The 22,814-nt window shown below is 37.4% G+C and overlaps 1 protein-coding gene across 1 annotated transcript in view; it reads left to right on the plus strand.

Annotated features, from left to right (window-relative positions):
• Positions 1–8,580: 8,580 nt before the first annotated feature.
• The window catches only part of LOC145691734 (zinc metalloproteinase nas-1-like), a 74,285-nt gene continuing 60,051 nt past the window's right edge, over positions 8,581–22,814 (plus strand). Inside the window, exon 1 of the mRNA XM_081767064.1 lies at positions 8,581–8,648. The gene's annotated coding sequence lies outside the window, so the exon portion shown is untranslated. The remainder of the gene's footprint in view (positions 8,649–22,814) is intronic.

A 22,814-nucleotide genomic window follows, 5' to 3' on the forward strand; every position in this document is an offset into this window, starting at 1 on the left:
CCAATCCACGTGCACTCCTTCTGGGTTGGGCTACGAATTTTTCAGCAGTTCCTAGTCAATATGGTAGACGTCACGTCAGTACTTTGAAACAAAATAAGTAAAGGAGCACTAGTATAAACCAATTACTAACTAAAGATCATCACTCTGACAATACATTTTATTGGGAATCAATTTCATTCCATAATTTTATTATTATCATTTGCAGGAAGGGAAAACACAACTCTTTTTATCTCCTTCAAAAAATTAAGCCCTGGTAGTTGCAAACTAAGCTGTTATAAGCACATCCTCTGAATATTGGAAGCCGAGAATAATATTTCAGAAAAAAGAAGTTTTAAATAAAACAAAACATGAAACTGAAAACTTCAAACCTGGAGAAATACAAACAAGTTACGTAACTGGTTTTACCTTTCTTTTGTTTCCAATCGAAGTTGATCCAATGAGAAGAAAACAAGTCGACCAAATCTACTATTGTTCGCTAGGCACAATTATTAAAAATCATAAGAAAGAACTATAACTAAAATTTACCTCAAAAGGGGCTAAATTAGAAAACAGAAATATGCGTGCATACCCAGACGCTCAAAGAAGAAAGCTTGAGGATTAATCTGCCACATAGTAAATTCATGGAAAGTAGACTACAATTTGTCAATGAGATTGGTTATGATACTGATATATAATACTACATGAAGAATGTTTAAAGATTTTACTAGTCTGGGGAAGGGGCAGTCTAGGTGGCAGTCAGGGGGGGCAGAAGTAGCTACTAGGGGGCGCTCGCCCCCCTTGCCCCCCTCTGGCGTCATCACTGTATTGTTATGTTTAATTTTTGAACTTAAGCACTTTCTGTATTTTTTGGTGGCATCTCTTAAATTCCCTTTCTGTATATATGTACCTGTAAGGCGCACACAAATTATAGAAAAAATTTATTCGAGCAAAGCAGATCTCTTTACAATGAATTAAGTAGAAAGTTCTTTAAATATGAGAGAAACTAGTTGCAAAAAAAAAATCAATAAATAGATCAAGATATTTAGAATATTTGATGTATAATAAATATACATTATACACGATTAATGTAAAATAATCATTGAAATTAACAATAAAGCATAATTTTAAAAAAGTATAATTAAACAAGAAATAAAACATAATGTGAGTTGCTCTAACAATTAAGTTGTATGAAGACGAGAAGAGTTGAGTTGATTTTAGTTTAGCGTCCCTTTCAGCAGCGAGGCTATATGAGACGTGGACCTACTGATTAACGTGGAATCCGAACCACATGAGCTCCCGCCGGAAATCGAACCCGGGTCTCCCACGCCAAAGGCGCGTATGCTAACCGCTTAGCCACGAGGGAGCTCTGAAGACGAAAAGAAAACGAAAGCTGATTCCTTAACGAATTTCGTTGATCTTCTTTGTGTCTACAAAAACGCATCCTAGAAACCTACAAGCTAGGTGTCATCTCATTGATTATATCAGTTTCTAGTGCTATATGTGAAAGGTCATTCTCTTCTTTGAAAAGATTAAAGACTTATACACGCAATTCAATGACTCATGATAGGTTGAAAAACTTAGTGTCACTTTATTTTGAGAAGAAAATTGCTAAATCGTTAGATCTTTAACAAGTTGTGGATATGTTTGCTGCTGCCCACCCGAATAGAAAAATCCTCTTCAAGTAGAGGCATGAACCTATAAGTTATTTTCTTTACCTGTAAAAGTGTATTTGCTTCCACTTAAGTCAACCAGCTACACATATTTTAAACGCCATGATTAAATAACTATTTACTTATATTAGAAATCAATTACATTAGTGAATCCTAGTTGTTTGAGGTACTAAATTTTTATATTTTCACCGTTATCCAAAGAGTAATATCATGAACAATAAAAATGGAAACATTCACCTTGAATACACACACACACACACACGCACACACACACACACATATATATATATATATATATATATATATATATATATATATATATATATATATATTGGAGATGTCCCCCTCAAAATCTTCTTGGGAACTTCATTGGCCCCCCCTGAAAAAACTCTAGCTACGCTACTGGACACCATGCGCCAGAGATTAATTCTCTACCACTGAGCCACCGCGGCCCTGCTTGGGCTTGGTCGTCCATATTCAATCTCTCTTTTGGCGTTGCTTAAACAACTTTTAGTTTTGTTCTAAATCCACACTCCATATTGGCATAGATATTAATATTACAGTCGATTGGTAAAATCAATCTTCCACATTTAAAAATTAAAGTACACACAAGTAGAAAAATAAGCATTTGTCATAAAAACACTAGCTGCAGTGTTCAAAATAGATTTATGGTTTCTATAAAATCAATTGAAAATTGCTATTTTTAATTAGGGAGCTAGTGAAAAACAGCAGCTTTCGACTCCAGCCGAGTTTAAACTCAACCTAAACTCAGTTGACCAAAGTGAACTGACCCGACTGACCCGACCCGACAACCCGACCCGATAACCCGACTGACCCGACCCGAGCTGACCCGATTGACCCGACCCGAATAACCCGACCCGACAACCCGACCCGAGCTGCCCCGATTGACCCGACCCGACAACCCGACCCTAGTTGACCCGATTGACCCGACCCGACAACCCGACCCGAATAACCCGACCCAACAACCCGACCCGAGCTGACCCGACTGACCCGACCCGACAACCCGACCCGATTAGCCTGATCCGACAACTCGACCCGAGCTGACCCGACTGACCCGACCCGATAACCCGACCCGAGTTGACATGACCCGACCCGTAACCCGACCCGAACTGACCCGACCCGACTCGGGTCGGATCGGGTTACGGGTCGGGTCGGGTCAACCCGACCCGTTTGAGAGCACTAGGCTGAATGTTACGTTTTTCGGTATAACTTTATTCAGATTAAAATTATTTCGATATTACTGAAATAATTGAGGGGTCGTACTTGTGTGGGTACTTTTACTGATGCTTTGGATTTTGGAATAAAACTCCTAATATAAGTTGGAAGACAACTTTACGGCATGGACGGATTTACGAGATACCGTGGTAGGGAAGGCAGTTACTTGAAGGGTGGGTGTTATTCCAGGAGAAGCTACGTTTAGAATGAAACATTAAACTCATCTTCAAATGACATGGGGAAGGGCATGATTCACGCCCTGTATATGGAATATATCGTGGTGTAATATTACCAGGTAACCAAGAAAATTTGTGCTGTTTTTGAGAACAGTTAGTTTTGTCACGTTAGTGTGGTCAAATTGATTCAGATAACTTTACACAGTATGGCGCTAAATTCGTTGTACAAAAGCAGAGGAGTGATTCCTGAGAGCAAAATAATAATAATAATAAAAAAGTTCCAGTACACATAGGACGAAAAGCGTGTCGTTTACGTATTATAGGCTGCCGAAAGCATATGAAAACGAACTTTAGAGTTAAATATTGCATAAACTACTCATTGTAGACGTGATGTGGTATGATATCGACAAAGGATCCTAACCTGCTCTATCCAAATTTGCAGTTTTCAGAATTGTGCAAAGGTGACGCAGGGGATTCCCCAAAGGACGTTAGGGATTCCCTGATATTTTTTTGACGTAAATTGAATGGATAACAACATGTAAAGGATATGTAACTGCCTGGAAATAATACTACGTGGCAGAACAATACTCATACACGAAGATAAAAGATGGCGGATGAAGTAAAAATTACTGTGTGTGGCTGCACACCTCCTCAGAAAAGTACTAGTATAGTCGTTGTACAAGGATTCACTGGAAACTTTACGTCGCTAGAATGAAAAATACGTACGGCACAAGCCGATAAGTAACAGAAAATAAAGAAATTCCGATTGCTGATCTGCTCATATTAATGATATCGCAACGCTTTTGAGAACACATCTACCTTTAGAACTACAGCAATTGAACAAGAACGACAGACAAATAAAGAACGCGTAATACAACAACAACAACAACTACTACTACTACTACTACTACTACTACTACTACTACTACTACTACTACTACTACTAATAATAATAATAATAATAATAATAATAATAATAATAATAATAATAATAACAATAATAATAATACACATAACTGTTTTAGCACGTTCATTTCGATCAGTACTTCACACAAATTTGACTTAAGTACGTTTTCTTTTTTTTCAATCAATGTTCTAAACTGACGGATGTGAAACAAAATATTCCTTCCATTCACGATATTTGTACGTACTGTATTCAGGGGCCAATACTTCTGGTTCCAAATCGTATAACGGGGCTGCATACAGAGCAAAGTACAGAGGGGAGTCTTTGTTTACATGAAAAGAGAATGGTTGTCAGAACGGACACTGTAAAAGGTGTTCAAAGTTTCGGCCTGCCACTTCAATGCAAAGTTTACAGCGGCGTCGAAGGGAAAGACGCGTCGAACACGTTGAAACACTCCTTGAGTTTCCTGAATGCTCTACGCTGCAGCAACAATTCGAGCAACCAAATCCTCCTCTGATTGCACAGGCGTCGCGTAGATTAGTTGTTTCATATGGCTCCAGAAAAAGAAATTAAGTGGTTAAGGCGGGATGAGCGAGGTGGCCAAGATACCGGTCCTTCCTTGCCGTCCATTTATTCGGATACGATGCCTTGAGACAATTTCGCACCTCCACAGCAAATGTGGTGGAGCACCGTTGTGCATAAACCACATTTTTCGATGAACAGCGAGTGGCACAGTCTGTAGTAGTTCAGGCAGAATCTCTTTCAAAAATATCCAATACTCCCACCAGGTTATGCAGTTACGGTCTAATGAGAATTATCAACGATTCATTCCCACACATTCACAGAACACCGTTCCTGGTGGGCACGAGTTGACATTCCATATGGGTTTGACTAATGTTGAATGTGGATGTTCATCACTCCATCATGGGAAAATATAGCTTTAACTTTGAAGAGGATACGAGACATGAAGCGGGATGTATTAGCATGGTTCGCGTAACCACTGGACAAACTCCCGCCTACGTAGATGGCGTGTAATGCATGCACCCTTTGCACATGGAAAGAGTACATCTGATTTTCGTGAAGCATCCTCCAAACCTGCCGATGATGGGTGTTAATTTCAGGAGCTACTACCCGTGTGCTGGTGGACGGTTTTCTCTGATCTCAAGCAAGAATTTCCTCCTCAAAAGCCACAGTCCATAAGGTTATTTTTCGTCCAGCATTGGGCCTGTGTGCTTCCAGCAATCCTGTTTCTTGTAATCTTCGATCAACACCGGAAAACGTTGCGTGGAGTGGAATTCTAAGATTAGGAAACTGTTGTCAGTACAGCCGTTGTGCCACACGGCCATTACTATCCGCTTTCCCGACCGTCACACCAATGTCTGCCAATTCATCACGTGTGTACTCCTCTATTACCTCTGTAATCAGACTCGTTGGCCGTATGGTGATGAAATAAAACAAAATTAAAGTAGAAAATGGCAGGTGTTTCCTCGCCATTGTGTTCACTGTCCAGAACTGAAGATAGCGAGATTGCAACTTAGTGCAACTCTTCTGTCCGAGAATTATATTTATGCATACGATTAGCAAATGTACAAAACCGACATTTTGACGGAGAAGATACCACACCCACAGCCATAGCAGACGGGGGGACTGGTAGCAAGAGGGTGCCGAACAAGCAATAAGAAAAAAAGAAGTGTTGAAAATGAGTAAACGATGTAGTGCCCCGTAAAAGTATTGGCGCCCTATAAATCAATATTGTTGTCGGTTTGCAAAGAAATACATTTGTTAAAAAAATTCTTTCACGCTACTCTTGCAACCCAAACGTTTCAGTAAAACTCACAAGAAGTTTTTACTTATTACTTACAGAAAGTTATTATATAATGATTTGTTAAGGATGTGATACACAAGGTGCCGAGCAATGACTTACATTGTACGTAGGAGCGTTCTGATGATGATGAGTCTGGTTAGTTAATTACGCTTTTCTTATAATATTAATCAGGACGGTGAGAATAAAAGTTTGAAAAATGAGAGAAATGAAGACACACATACAAGCTGCTATTTGAGCAGGAATATTAAAAGTGAAGGTAAACAAAAGGAATAACAACATTTTGGAATTTGAAGCAGTTGTAGAATAGAGGCTTAACAGGTCAGAACTTAACCCAATGAATTTCATCTTTTTCAAAGCTTGATCACTACCAGTGATTATTTTTATACAGTTGACATATGAAATGCTTCTAATTTGAAGAAATTTATTATGATCATTTCTCCATCAAATACTTGTATTGCCAGGATTTTTTTGTGTGTGTGTGCATAAGTGGTATCTAGTTGTGTGATATTTTTATCTATATATATATACATACAAAAGATATACAAACATTTTATATAAACGGAATGAGTACTTTCAAGCTCATTGTTATTTTATTCTTATATTATACACAAATCTGCTAACTGGCGTATGTTACGAGTGAGTTAAAGATTAAATTCAGCTCCATTTGGACACAGCTGAATTCGCTTTGACGGAGTGTGCTTAAGTTTTGGTTAGCCAATAGTAAACGAAACCACGTTTCAAACCCTTTGGACAGTTTAGTTTGGCAAAGTTCTACCGACAGTTCTGAACGGTATGATTCGGTTCGGTTTGAGAACGGTTTGGTTCGGTTTGGGATCGGTTCGGTTCAGTTTGGAAACGGTTCGGTTTGGAAACGGTTCGTTTCTGTTCCGGTTAACCATTCCAAAGATAAGCTCTATGTTGATAAGGGTCTAAACGTAACGTTTTCTTAATTTTTGTTTTGACAATGCGTAAATGGCTGACTACCGGTGAGGGGCTTACTAGTGGCACATTCACCCTATATATATATATATATATATATATATATATATATATATATATATATATATATATATATATATATATATATATATATATGAATGCGTGGTGTTTATTTTTCCTAAAAGCTGCGTGGAAACACACAGTTACGTGCTATTATGATTAGTGATGGGTAAATTTCCGGGAAAATACTTTTCGGGAATATTCCCTGGGAAGATTCCCGGGAAGATTCCCAAAATTGGAATTTTTCCGGGAATTTATGGAGAATCACAAAGAAAATTGCATTCTAATACTAATTATGATTTCGATGTTAACTTCGTTTTTTTTTATCACAGTATATTATTACAGTTGTCTCCACAGGATTCTTTAAAATGTATATTCTAATCAGTGCTATGTTACTTTATTAATATTTTATTATATTTAGATAATACGCATAAATGTATATTTAGTTACGATATGTTCTATGAAAGTAAATATGTGGAAAAAATGGTGTAGTAAGTAGACATATTTTTACACCGCTAACCTGTTTAAATTTATAAGTAAATGGATTTTCTAAACTTGACTCTACAACTGATATTATAAACATATTAAATTTTTAAATGTTATAAACAAATTAGATTGGGCAACTGCCATAAGATACATGTCTCACCAATTTATCATTTGCGCATACATATCTATGATCACAAAATTGGCAAGATAATGATTTATCTTTATAATTTAGCACGTAACATTGCCACAGAGACCCTTCTTCCTACTTATTTCAAGAAATTTCATGCATTAATTCACATGTATTTTTTTTTTCTAATAGAAGTTCGAATACCTCTTCACAAATCCGAGTCAGAGACAGAAGACAGACCGACGTCTATCATTAACGGTGCTTCGGGGTGTATTAATAGTACTTCATCTCTATTTCTACATAATTTGTACATTACTTTACAAACTGGCAAGGGCGTTGATCCCGGGGAGCCGAGGGGGCCCGAGCCCCCAAAGCTGATGTGAGCACCGTTACTATATTTGTAAATTTATAACATTTGCCATAATTTGAATGCAATTTTGTTTTAAAATTCTCATATATGCTCTCTGCATCTGAATGCCCGCCCCCCAGATTTTCAGAGAAATCGATGCCCTTGCAAACTGGACTCCTTTCATCATTTGTAAATTAGTACTTTGCTACTTTTTAGTGCAAATGGAAATGGAACTAACAAATCATATGAATAGTTATATACAGTACAGTCAACGAATTTTATTTTTTTAACGTCCAAATTATTTAAAGGCTAGAAGTAAATCATAATAAATGAAAATAAAGTAATTAGTCATACGGTTCTTATAATTTGGAAGATAAAATAGAGAAATGGAAATACATTCCTTCCCGGGAATTTATATGCTAGGGAAAAACCCGGGAATATTATCATTTTTTATTTTCCTTCCCACAGGAAATATTTCCACTGCCCATCACTAATTATGATACGTATTTAAATAGAAAAATGAAATAATAGTAATAACAATACATTTATCATTCAATGTGTAACTAGTATAAAAATTGTTAAAAGGTGGCAGCACCGGAAGGCTTTCGCATATTTTAAACCACGGTTGAATAACTGATTGAATTTGTTCCAATTCTTACATTACTTTCGACTATTTTTATTTTCTATATTAAACTTTGTTACTAAAGGTTCAATATATTTTAATTGTTGCATATGGAACGAAAGGAATTAAAACTATCGTAGGTGAAAAATTAGCTTACAGTTACTGGGGTAGCATTGGAGTCCATTAAAGTAGTTCCTTGTAATGTGTCTTCGATGCATTTTGAATTTTTAGAGAAGCAATGATGGGTGATTTATGCTCTTGCTTCATTAATTCAAGTAAGTTATGTGGTGTAAAGGGTAAGTTGTTCATTGTTTCACATGGCAGCAGGATTTGTTTCAGACACAATGATTACGTAGTTACACGATGAATTTGCTTTCTTGGTGATGTATGTACAATAATAACAAAGTATAGGATAATTTATCGACTAGTAAGATGTGAATATGATTGTGGATATATTAAAAACTCAAAAAAAAAAAAAAAAAAAAAAGAACATTTCATGAAAAAGGATATAAAATTTGTGAGAATTGAAAGTTCTATTAAGAATTAACAGGTGAATTAGTTCTATTGCATTTAGGAGAAGTACTACTAAAATTATCCAAAATATTATAAAGACAATCAATGTCTCGAGAAGGTAAATAATGCAGGCAAATTAAACTTAATAGTATAGAGCAGCGTTTCCCAACCGGTGTGCCGCGAGGAAATCGAAAGAAAATTATTAATTCTATAGCAACCAAATTGCAGGACACAGGAAAAAATGTATATTTTTGTATTTCACAGTAGGCCTACTATGAATTTCTACCATGGAAAAAGTTACTGTAATTGCAGACAGTATTTCGGCTCGTATACATTTTCGCGGTTAGCTGCTATATTAACGCTTCAATTGAGAGTCACACTAACACCGAGAAATGGAAGCACTTGTACGGTTCGCGTCAAGTGAACGTTCGTAGAACACTCATTCGCATGTGCATGGCAGAACAACACTTTGTTTAACAGGTGTGTTTTGACTTCGACGCATAGCAAGCTGTGTGATTGCAATAATATGCATGGGTTTTGGTTAAAACAGCAAAGTTAAGAGTACCAGACATTTGTTTGTTCGTTCGTTATTTAGTGATCTTCATTCTTAGTGAAAGGTTGGATACAGTTTTCGGAAAAGAAACCGTTTTTTAAAAACTCTGAGTCCTATATTTCACTGTAATTGTTTTCTATTTTAAAATTAGAATTAAAAAAATAAGCATAACGAATTAGCAAACAGGAAAACCAGTGATCGAGCTTTCATCTCTGTGGGAAGGAGATCAGTAATCACAGAAAAAAAAATAGCATCGTATTTTATATTTGCAAATAATAATAATAAAATCTATGAGTGTGCCGCGAGAATTCAAGTTACACCCGTAGTGTGCCGCAAGTTGAAAAAGGTTGGGAAACGCTGGTATACAGTATAGTAACAGGGTCGGCCTTAATTGGCGCGGGGCCCAATTGGGAACATTTTACGGGGCCCCCAGCTTTACAACTAACTTGTACAACATCCGTACAACTAACACACACACACACACACACACACACACACATATATATATATATATATATATATATATATATATATATATATATATATATGTGTGTGTGTGTGTGTGTGTGTGTGTGTAACCAACTCAGTTCGAGTCACTGTTCGGGAAGAATTTATTTGTAATCGCCTCAGTTCGGGTCACTGTTCGAGCGAACATTTATATTTTTGTAACCACTTCAGTTCGTCTGGTCGCTGTCCGTGGCTCGTGGTACTGCCAATAAGTATACTCCCGATACTTTAACTTACCTGAACAGGACGATGAAGGACCTCTCCAAGAAAGGTTGCAAACTGTTTCCAAAAAGCTCGTCGGTCTCAATAATGAGATGAGCATTAGGCGCCGAGAGGTTCGGGTGTCTCGTCTCGAAAACCTCACGGACGATCAGACGGCCATCCAGACCATAACACACACAAACATCACTCATACAAGCAACGAAAACACACTGGATTAAATAACACTATGCTTATTTATTAGAGCACTAGTATATAAACAAAATAATAAAAAAAAAATAACGAAGAGAAATGAACACAACACTGAACACTGAGGATGTATAACAATTTTAGTCGCTGAAATCACGCTTTGCCCTTTTCGGGCAATATAGCCCTTTATATATATATATATATGATTATGATTCAGATATCACTACAAATTCTTCTCTCACACCATTGACACACTTGGGGGATTAGCACTGGGGAAAAGTTGTCTGGATCGTCCCACGATGAATCCAGTTGTTACGCTGAACAGTCCTGCAGCGTAAAGGTGAATCTTCAGCAAATAAACGAAAAGAAGATCTCCACAGTGGAATACTGATATTGGAGGGCGCGCATATAACTTTTTAAACGCACAAGGTCTGCGGACCTGGGATTTCACTAGTTGGGGCTAGCCGTAAGAAATCGTCCTTCACCGGCTAAATAGCTTGTGCCCCTTCACAAAACTTAACCAACCCAAAGTGCGTGGTGGCTGCGTACAACACCGGAGTCGAACTCCTCGAGCATCCAAGCTCAAGCTACGGGTTGCAATGATCAACGGAAAAGTGTTGGCAGATCATTTCAAAAATCACTCAGTTAACTCACCTGTATGCACATACAAACAGAATATAGAAAACAATTTATGTTAATTTTAGTCAACTGCCCATAATGCACTAGACACGGCGATAACACTGGCGTGAGAAAGTACAGATAACGAACTGCAAAAATTGTGAGGCTGGTGCCACTTTGGCTACTGGGACATCTGGTCAGCCCGTATTTCTCCAATCTATTGTAATGTTTCCATAAGTGATTAAAGAAAGCACTTAATTCAGTTCCTAATAACTGCAGAATATATACTGTGCATATAATAAGTCAGGGAGAAACACTGAAATGGTTAGTCACTAACTGAAATGTTCTCAGCAAAAGCAATGTTTTAAATATATATATGAGAAAACGATGAAAGACTTCTTTGTCCAATTGTGTGGGAAAGAAGCAATTCCCACCAAAGAAAGAACTTATGTGCGTTGTAGAATAAAGTACAAATCGAAAATAATAATCACTGTCTTTACGAAATATACAGAGTGTCCACAAAAATCCTTCTATAACCTGGTAGTGGTTATATATGGCGTCTGAATGTGGAACGACCTGTCAAGTGCACAAGTAGACAGGTTGAGAACCCTTGGCCGTATGACGAAATATGAATAAAATTAGGTTTTTCACCTGAAATTTAAAATTAGTTAGTTGGCAACACTGTCATATGGTGTGAGACTTACGTGTATGAATGTTGAATGGTTTTTCACGTGAAAAAGGGCTATTTAATATAGTTAAAGAACTTGTTCACTCACTACAACATAATGAGGTTCCTGCATGAGCAATGTCTAATCCAAGTGTTCCATGAAGTAATAAGATCCTCTTGAAAAATTGGTGCAGTTGGGTTTCCTTATCTTCCGTTTCTTCACATGTTGAAACCATGCTGTCTTCCTGTATGAGTATTCTCCATGGTTCTCCAACGATGAGTTGATGAGGGGTGAAGGGGAGATTTTTTTTAACACTGGTGTGAGAAACGTGGTATGGTTTAAACACCTGTATGATAACTTTTTTTTTAAAGTTCTCAGAAAGCGTTTGTAGGGCTATTAAAATTCTTATTTTTTTTTAAACACACAAATACTTTTCATAAAATGTTTAAGTGTTCCGTTTGGATCACTATATTTCGTGTAATATGGAGTGAATATATTATAGGGCTATTTAATTCTTACTTTTTTTTTTAGCACATAAATACTTTTCGTAAAATGTTTTAAGTGTTCCGTTTCGATCACTACATTTTGTATAATATGAAGTAAATATGCACACTCAATAACTATTCAAGAAAACATCGACTTAAAGAATGATCAAATATCTCAATAAAAATTAGTAAATATACTGATATCTGTATTTAAACTATCAAAATGTGAATGAATAAGCAAATAGCAAAACAGGTTAAAGGGACTAAAATATTAAAATTATTGTTAAAGTTTCGATATCACTATAATATATTTGAAAGATACGAAAATCATTGAAAAAGTAAAATGAATGAAAATATAAACACATGATAAACTGACAATATGTAAACAAAATAGATTTTCACCTGTATGTCCCTTTTTTTTAACTGTGCCTCGTGTTGTTTGGCAGAAAAGAACGAAAAATCGTTTTTCAAAAATAAGAAAAATAAACTTAAGTGTCAAAGATGACGTTCATAGTGATTCCAAGAAACAAGCATGATTCTGCATATCAAAGAAAAGATCGTGATTTCGTTGACATGTATGAAGAAAATCCGGCACGCCATAAAATCAAATGCCATCTGCTTGTCGAGAAAATCGAGACTTTAATTCAATAATGCTCAATACAACAAATGGTTTCGTTCTGAAACAAAGTTATTATTAGCTTAGGCCTAGAATAATGGTCGTTGTTCACTTCCAAAAATTAAACATTGTAGGGTTACCAGAATAGGTGGGTATTATCTGCAAAAAATTTTATTAATAAAGCGTTGAAAACTATTCAATATTGATCCAAGTTTCTCAAAGGTCTGAATCAAGGAAGTTGACTCACTAGTCCAAACATTCCTGAAAATAAATGGTCATTACGCCATGAATTGACCAAAACCATAGGTGGGGAAAAATGTGTAATACTACACGTACTTACACAAGAAATATGCCATCGACTTCTGCGAGGCAAAACTAGAAACGTGCGTAGGCCTGCAACCATAGGCACTTACAAAATGTTTCTGCACAAAACTGAAATATAAACGTTAATATTCAGTAAACTAAGCGTATGTTCCCTGGAACATAACATACGTCTTCCACCTAGAAAACATGTGTACACACACAAAATACAAATGCTCTCGTAGCACCGTAAAGATATGTCTCTATAAAACAAAACACGTGAGATCTATTAAGAGAAAAACATGAGATACAAACAAGAATATAGTCAACGACATTACAACTCTCTGGTCGGTCTGAAAAATCAAGATAAAATTCCCTACAAAACAGCTGTAACAAGCTTCCTTAGGCATCTTCGCCACAAATATTCAAAATGGTCTTATTAACGCATTAAAATTCAAAGTCATCGAGCATACGAAATAATTTACAAAGTAATTTTCATAAAACATTATGGCTTCATGCTGTTGGAAAGAAAATGTTTATTTTTCGGGATCTATATCGAATTCGAATAGTTTCTAGGACATACTAGAACTAAAATATACTTTTCTCAAAATGAATAGAAAACATTACAACACATTAGCATACAAATCCACTTAATAGAATTACGGTTCATAAACATTAAAATATTCACTGAAATGTTACTAGACATCAAAATATACTCAAAAAATCTAACCTAAGAATACGCATGCTTAATTACGGGTACCATAAAGGAAGAAGAGAAATGAAAAACTATATTTTGCGATTGATGGCGAAAATACAGTTAGCTATGGAATATCCAATGGATTAGCCACATCCAATTTTGCAAGAGATCTGCAATTCCAGGAAATATTGCCTCCCTAAAAAAAATATTTATCCCCATAAAATATCCTACCCGAAGAAGTTTCCCTACGGTCGTTCAGTGGTCTAGAGAAGACGAAAAAAAATGTTAATTAGAAATTACAAGAAAGTATAGAAGTTAAACATATTTCCGCATACATATTAATATGAGGGGAAAAACGACCGTTCACCATCAGAATATCTATTCATATAGTTCCTTCTAAAATAAAAAGATTACTGCTTTCGTTCGGAGAATATACTATTCACATGACATTCCTACACACGCTATTAGCTAACAAGGAAATGCCTGTTTCACTCGTTTAAGGCTTAGCCTACTTTCCATTCTAAACTTTTCTCTTCGAACAAAATATATCATGTCACATCCTGGAAATTCAAATAAAGTCAAAATCGGGTAAATGACGTAAATGAGGTTCAATCAAATTACAGTAAACATTTCAAAATGAAAACGGGAATCTAAGATTAACACTGAAAAAGAAATTTAACATTGATAATTGTAAAGTTTCATGTTCTACGCATGATATTACGTACTAAGTTTTAATCACAAATATACAAGTGTACATATAATGAATAACTAAAAAAATTCTCTTCCTGGGCATCTCGATGCATTATTTAAAAAAAATCTAAAAGAAAATCAAACATTAATTGTGAGTTATACGTATGATAACATGTTTAAAAATTTGGAAGGTGGGAAGGGATTCTAAAAAGAATTTTTTAAAATGAAAAAACAATAGAAATATGTTATAAGGACAAAACATCTTCCCACTAGCTGAGGTACGGATATCTCGCCAAGATATCAAACCGTTTTTGGCTAAATACGGTCCCTCTACGTATGTGAATACATACTAAATTTTAATTATAAACATACAACTATATATGCAAGTAACAACTAAAATTTTCTGATCCTGCGCATCTGGATACAGTATTCTTCTCTCTCTCTCTTTTTTTAAAAGAAAATCAAACATTAATTGTAAATAACATGTAATAACATATTTAAGAATTTCGAAAGTTGGAAGGGATCCTAAAAGGGATTTAAAATTTAAAAAACAATAAAATATATTATAACGCCAAAATATCTTCCCACTAGCTGGGGGTACGGAAATCGCGCCAAGATTTCAAATTGCTTTTTAAGATGCAATTCCCCTACGTATGGGATACGTTAATTATTTACTAAAAAATCTAAATTCAAACATCTGAAATGAAAACAAGAAAAAATTAATAACATTAAACTAATAGTAAGTCAGTGATAAGGTTTGCAACACTCATACACAGCTGGTTGAAGTATGAAGTGCTACACGGAGCAAAGACAAAAAGAGGAAAAGAATTAATCAGCTGTATATCACCCGTTATTCGTAACCATAAACATAGGTGGTCAAAAATGCAGCGACTATCTTATCAAAATAAAAAAGAAAAACGTGTTATCTGCTCTTTGCTGAACAGTTAAAAGCTGGAAGCAAAAAGGAGTATTAAAAGAAATGCGTAATTCTTCTTTTCGTATTCAGGTGTTCTATCAAAAACTAAAAGCAAAAAGGAAGAAAAATGAATGAATGTCTATCGCTTAAAAGTTAAAAGAAAGATTAAAATAACTGCCTTGCTTTCCTGAAAGAAAATTCGTATCAGCATACAAAGTCTTGGTTACTTTTTTTTTCTTTTCCTATGATTACTATTTCTGCTTTGATAATTACGGTTTGTTCGTCTATTCCTACAGCGGTTACCTCTATGTATATACAAATCTATGTTTAATGTCACACAAATTGCGGTTCCTGTCTCGTTTGTGAGAACTCAGGTTACGTGGTCGTGATTTACGACTTCTTTTGTATCTGTTATTCTTTCGTATGCGATCTCGGTTCTGATTCCTTTTAAATTTCGTATTGTTTACGCTCCGGTCTCCGTGTCTTTGCCTATTGCTATAACTGTAACCTCGTTTTTGCTTTTTTACTCTGTGGTTTGTGACAGCTGTTGTGCGCTTACGACCTCTGTCCTCTACAATCATATGTTCGTAATTTTCACTACTACTGTTACTACAAGTGCTGTTGCTAGATACTGAATGAATAAAATCATTATCGGACTTGTTACGAGGTTGGTTGAGACTACCTGTCTCTGGTTGGAGTTCAGATTCCTGCGTTTCCTTTTCATTAGGAGTATTAGTTTCTAGCTCAGGTTTCAATTCCAATATTTTGTTTTCACTAGGAATATCAGTCACTAACGCAGGCTCATATTCCTGTGTTTCGTATCCAGTAGGAACATCTGACTGTAACTGGGGTTCACATTCCGGTGTTTTGTTTTCGGCGCTTTCTGTTCCTTGGTTATTTTCACGAAACACATCCCGTAAAGCGTCTATCTTTTGACCTAATCTACTCTTTGACTCAACGAGATTCTCTTTCAAGCGAGCACAATTCTCTTTAAACTCAGCACGGCACTGTTTACTTTGCTTTAATAATTTAGCAAAGTGAGCGTGATTTTGTTGCAAAAGTAAATCTAATTTCTCATTAAGTAAAGCTAGCTCTGCTTGCGTGTATGGCATCTTGAACAAAATAACCTAGACTATCACAAAAACATGATTAAAATCACCTGAGAGAGATTTTCTTTTTTAATTCCTGGTACTGAGCTGAAAGAGAAATGGTATATTAAAATATTGATCTTATAATTATATTCGAGCACCAACGGTCTCGATTCGGGTCGGTAGTTCGGGCGTCATTTATTTTGTAACCGGCTTGAGTTCAAGTCGCTGTTCGGGCGGCCATTTATATGTAATCGCCTCAGTTCGGGTCACTGTTCGAGCGAACATTTATATTTTTGTAACCACTTCAGTTCGTCTGGTCGCTGTCCGTGGCTCGTGGTACTGCCAATAAGTATACTCCCGATACTTTAACTTACCTGGACAGGACGATGAAGGACCTCTCCAAGAAAGGTTACAAACTGTTTCCAAAAAGCTCGTCGGTCTCAATAATGAGATGAGCATTAGGCGCCGAGAGGTTCGGGTGTCTCGTCTCGAAAACCTCACGGACGATCAGACGGCCATCCAGACCATAACACACACAAACATCACTCATACAAGCAACGAAAACACACTGGATTAAATAACACTATGCTTATTTATTAGAGCACTAGTATATAAACAAAATAATAAAAAAAAATAACGAAGAGAAATGAACACAACACTGAACACTGAGGATGTATAACAATTTTAGTCGCTGAAATCACGCTTTGCCCTTTTCGGGCAATATAGCCCTTTATATATATATATATGATTATAATTCAGATATCACTACAAATTCTTCTCTCACACCATTGACACACTTGGGGTTTAGCACTGGGGAATAGTTGTCTGGATCGTCCCACGATGAATCCAGTTGTTACGCTGAACAGTCCTGCAGCGTAAAGGTGAATCTTCAGCAAATAAACGAAAAGAAGATCTCCACAGTGGAATACTGATATTGGAGGGCGCGCATATAACTTTTTAAACGCACAAGGTCTGCGGACCTGGGATTTCACTAGTTGGGGCTAGCCGTAAGAAATCGTCCTTCACCGGCTAAATAGCTTGGATGGTATTTACCGGACCTTCACCGGATGCTTCACAAAACTTAACCAACCCAAAGTGCGTGGTGGCTGCGTACAACACCGGAGTCGAACTCCTCGAGCATCCAAGCTCAAGCTACGGGTTGCAATGATCAACGGAAAAGTGTTGGCAGATCATTTCAAAAATCACTCAGTTAACTCACCTGTATGCACATACAAACAGAATATAGAAAACAATTTATGTTAATTTTGGTCAACTGCCCATAATGCGCTAGACTCGGCGATAACACTGGCGTGAGAAAGTACAGATAACGAACTGCAAAAATTGTGAGGCTGGTGCCACTTTGGCTACTGGGACATCTGGTCAGCCCGTATTTCTCCAATCTATTGTAATGTTTCCATAAGTGATTAAAGAAAGCACTTAATTCAGTTCCTAATAACTGCAGAATATATACTGTGCATATAATAAGTCAGGGAGAAACACTGAAATGGTTAGTCACTAACTGAAATGTTCTCAGCAAAAGCAATGTTTTAAATATATATATGAGAAAACGATGAAAGACTTCTTTGTCCAATTGTGTGGGAAAGAAGCAGTTCCCACCAAAGAAAGAATTTATGTGCGTTGTAGAATAAAGTACAAATCGAAAATAATAATCACTGTCTTTACGAAATATACAGAGTGTCCACAAAAATCCTTCTATAACCTGGTAGCGGTTATATATATATATGGTGATCAGAAAAATTTAACACCTGCAGGAAATTGCAACTTACCAGATTAGTATAGTGTCGGGCCACCTTTCGTCTTCAGAACAGCCTTGATGCGACGTGGGATGGAGGCATAGAGGTCGTGAATGGTAGCAAGTGGAATTTTACACCATTCCTCTTGCAGGGCATCGGCCAGTTCTGTGAGAGAGGATGGAGGTGGAAATCGTCGCCGGAATCGTGTTTCCAAGACGGACCACAGATGTTCAATTACGTTGAGATCTGGGGATTGGGCTTGCCAGGGGAAGTGTTGAACTTCATCCCGATGATCCTTAAATGACGCTGCCACAACGCCAGATGTGTGAATGGGTGCACTACCATCCTGGAAGATGGCGTCATTGTGCGGGAACAATATCCGGACCATAGGATACAAGTGGTCTCCTAAAATTGCGACATAATCGTTGGCAGTGATTCGTCCGCATAGTGTGACCACAGGACCCAATGAAAACCATGATATGGCGGCCCACAGCATCACCAAGCCGCCGCCATGTTTCACAGTTGGGCGGAGACACTGCAGATCATAAGCTTCTTTGGGCGTTCTCCACACATAGACACGGCCTGTGGTTGGGAATAGGGTGAAGCATGACTCATCCGACCATACCACACCTTTCCAGTCCTCAACGGTCCAAGTTGCATGGTCTCGGCACCATTTGCGGCGTGCTAAAGCGTTATAGTCCCTGATGATCGGTTTGACCCGTGCAACACAACCCCGTAAGTTCATGTCACGGTGGGGGACTGTGATTGTCGAAACAGGGTGGGGGAGGTGCTGATTGAGTTCCTCCGTCAGTTGCTCCGCAGTGACACGACGGTTCTGCGTAACATAGCGCTTTAATACCCGGCGTGGCCTGTCACTCATGAATTTCTTTCGCCCACTGTTCCGCTTCCCCGATGTGGTTTTCCCGTGTGTTGTGTAGGCCGTCATCACCTTCGACACTGTCCCACGCGACACACCTAACACAGTAGCCATTGCCGTCACACTCACTCCACATAACCGCGCACTAACAATTTGTCCTCTTTGAAAATCTGAGAGGTCTCCCATTTTACACTACCTCCGTCTGTTGCAGCCACTGGACACTGCTCTTCCACTGCTCCTGACGTAGTATGGAGACCGGCCTAACACACCACTACTAACGGTGCGACACTGCGGGCGCCACGACACCACTGCCAACCCATACATCTGACGTGTTGCCATTTACAGGTGTTTCCGTTTTTCTGATCACCATCAGTTTAGAGTCTATATATATATATATATATATATATATATATATATATATATATATATATATATATATATATAATATCGCTCTCCCTACTGGTCTAGTGGTCATGCCCATTTCCCTTTATAACGTGTTTCCATCTGTAAGTGTTCCGGTGAAAACATTCACCTTCTTCATTACTTATAGCAGCTAATTTCTCACTCAAACTCAAATGCAAATGCAGACAATGAATGATTTTAAAATACATATTTCACCCTTGTGCCTCGCAATTTTTCAAGAAGGTTCTGTACCAGTATTTCATAGTTTTTTCTCTTACAAATAAACCTATCGATGCCAAATCTAGTTTCTTGACCAAGCTTGGTCGAGAAGTGTGGAATATCAGGAAACGAGCGTAAGCAAAATTTAAAGTGCCTCCGGCCATAAAGATGGCCGCAGTGGCCAAAATCCTGATTGGTCAGATTTAGGGATGCGCACGAGACAGGATTTTCCTGACAAAATTCGAGTCGAGACACGGCTCTTCCAATAGAAAAATATACATTTTTCGAGTCGAGACATCACTTTTACAGCACATTTTCAGACGAGACAGCCACAAATCTTTTCCCGTGCGCATCCCTTACCAGAATATGACATAACAATGTGTTTCAAGTTTGAAAATTCCATTTTATTTGTAAAAGGGTAAAGGGATGAAAAACAAAAACACATAACCTACACTGGGAGGAAGTAGACATCTGTTTGAAGGTATGCTTATCATGGCAGCCATCTTGAAGTCGGCCTCTTGTATCTTTCTCGACTTTTTTAAATAGGAAGCGAGTCATGTAATATATTAAATTGGGCTAGAATTTACGAGAAATACAATGGTGAAGTCTATTTTTCCATAAGTTTATATTTGTAAGACATAATGAAATGCAGATTGATATGAATTCGCTGAAGATTTCTTAACAGCTGTATCTTTTCGAAAAGAATTCAAGTTATTAAACTAAATATACGCTATCGTGGGTTCCTGTCACCACGGCATGGCGCGTCCTCAGGTTGCGGATCGAGGAGAAGGCCTCTAGATATAGAGGTTAGCTGCGAATATACTGAATAAGCAGTCGCGGACAGCCGACTAGGAGTGGTCCTCCAGCTTGGGGGTTTGGGTAGGGGTAACAACCTCATCCTGTAAAAAAAAGCACTTGTTCAGAAATATTCACAAAAGCCTGGGATAAGGACTGATAACTTGGCACGACCTCAGCAAAAGAAAATGGACATGAGATTTGGAACATGGAATATTAGGAGTCTTGATAGGGCAGGCGCCTTAAAATCCGTAACGAGTAAGTTAGAGAAATACAGGATGGACGTAGTAGGAGTTCAGGAAGTTAGGTGGGAAGGAAATGGGTCTGAGAATTCCGGAAATTTTACTTTTTTTTTAAGGGGAAGGAAATAAAAATCACCAGTTAGGAACAGGGTTTTTCGTTCATAAACGTATATTACCAGCAATTAAACGGGTTGAATTTGTTACTGATAGACTTTCTTTTATTACTCTTAAGGGACGGTGGTGTGATATTATTGTTTTAAATTTACATGCCCCAACTGAAGATAAGGATGACGATATAAAAGATAGTTTTTACGAAGAAGTGGAACGGATATTTGACCATCTCCCGCGATACCATATGAAAATCCTGTTAGGGGATTTCAATGCGAAGGTAGGACGAGAGGATATTTTCAAACCGATTATAAGGAACGTAATCTGTCTGCATAAGGAAAGTAATGACAACGTTGTTAGACTCATGAACTTCGCAACATCCGAAAACCTAATCGTGAAGAGTACAAAATTCCCACATCGCAACGTTCATAAATACACTTGGACATCACCAGGCGGAGAAACACACAATCAAATTGATCACGTTTTAGTAGATAGAAGAAAGCAATCTAGCATAATTGATGTCCGGGCGTTTAGAGGGGCTGATTGTGACACTGACCACTACCTGGTAGCAGCGATAATACGAGAGAGGTTATCGTTGAATATAGGTAATATTCATTGTCCGAAAATGGAGAGATTTAATTTAAAGAAATTAGAAGAGAGCCAGGTAAGAGAGAAATACCAGATTGAAGTTTCGAATAGATTCTCGGCTTTAGAAGATTCGGAGTGCACTAGTGTTGAGGATACCTGGATTGAAATTAGAGATAGCATTAAAATTTCAGCAAAAGAAAAACTGGGACACGCAGAAATACGTAGGAACAAACCATGGTTCGACGAGGAATGCATTAAACTAGCAGGGAAGAGAAAACATGCAAAATTACGCTGGCTACAAAATCCGAATGAAATAACTACACAAAATTTCGCAGATATCAGGCGGGAAACTTCCATAACTTTTAGAACAAAGAAACGCGACTTTCTGAAAGCTAAAATTAAGGAACTTGAAGATAATAGTAAAAATAAAAACATCCGGGACATGTATAAGGGAATCAACGAATTTAAGAAAGGCTATCAACATCGTGCTTATATATTAAAGTAATCTGACGGTACAGTTCTCACTGATACAGATAGCATCTTAAATAGATGGAAAGATTTCTTTGACGATTTGCTTAACACGCAACCAAAAAGTACTGTGCGTGGAGAAAAGGTGATACACACCGCAAAACCGTATATTCCAGAACCCAACCGAATAGAAGTAGAAACCGCTATAAAGAAATTAAAGAAACACAAATCTCCGGGTGTAGATGAAATTCCGGCTGAGTTAATTTTAGCTGGAGGCGCAAAATTGTGGAACAAGATACACAATCTCATTCTCCTTGTGTGGAACAAGGAAGAATTGCCACAAGAGTGGAAAGAATCAATCATTGTTCCAATTCACAAGAAGGGCGACAAAACTGACTGTAATAATTATCGAGGCATTTCTCTTCTGTCAACATCCTATAAAATCCTTTCAAATATTCTGTTAGCAAGACTGACCCCATACGCAGATGAAATTATTGGAGATTATCAGTGCGGATTTAGACGAAATCGATCAACTATCGACCAAATATTTACCATGCGCCAAATACTCGAAAAAAAGTGGGAATACAATACCCCGGTACTTCAACTTTTTATTGACTTTAGAAAGGCGTACGATTCGGTTAGGAGAGAAACATTATACAACGTTCTTACAGAATTTGGAATACCGAGAAAGCTAATTAGATTAATTAAGATATGTTTAAATGAATCCCAAAGTAAAGTACGGGTAGGAAAATTTTTGTCCACGAGCTTTCACGTCGAAAATGGCCTGCAACAAGGAGATGCGTTGTCGCCATTATTATTTAACTTCGTTCTGGAATACGCTATAAGGAAAATCAAAGATAGCAACCAGGGCCTAGAGTTGAACGGTATTCACCAGGTTATGGGATATGCTGATGATGTAAATTTAA

The sequence above is a fragment of the Thermobia domestica genome, chromosome 8, assembly GCF_964235325.1.
Source record: "Thermobia domestica chromosome 8, izTheDome1.hap1.1, whole genome shotgun sequence".
NCBI classification, from domain to species: Eukaryota; Metazoa; Arthropoda; class Insecta; order Zygentoma; family Lepismatidae; genus Thermobia; species Thermobia domestica.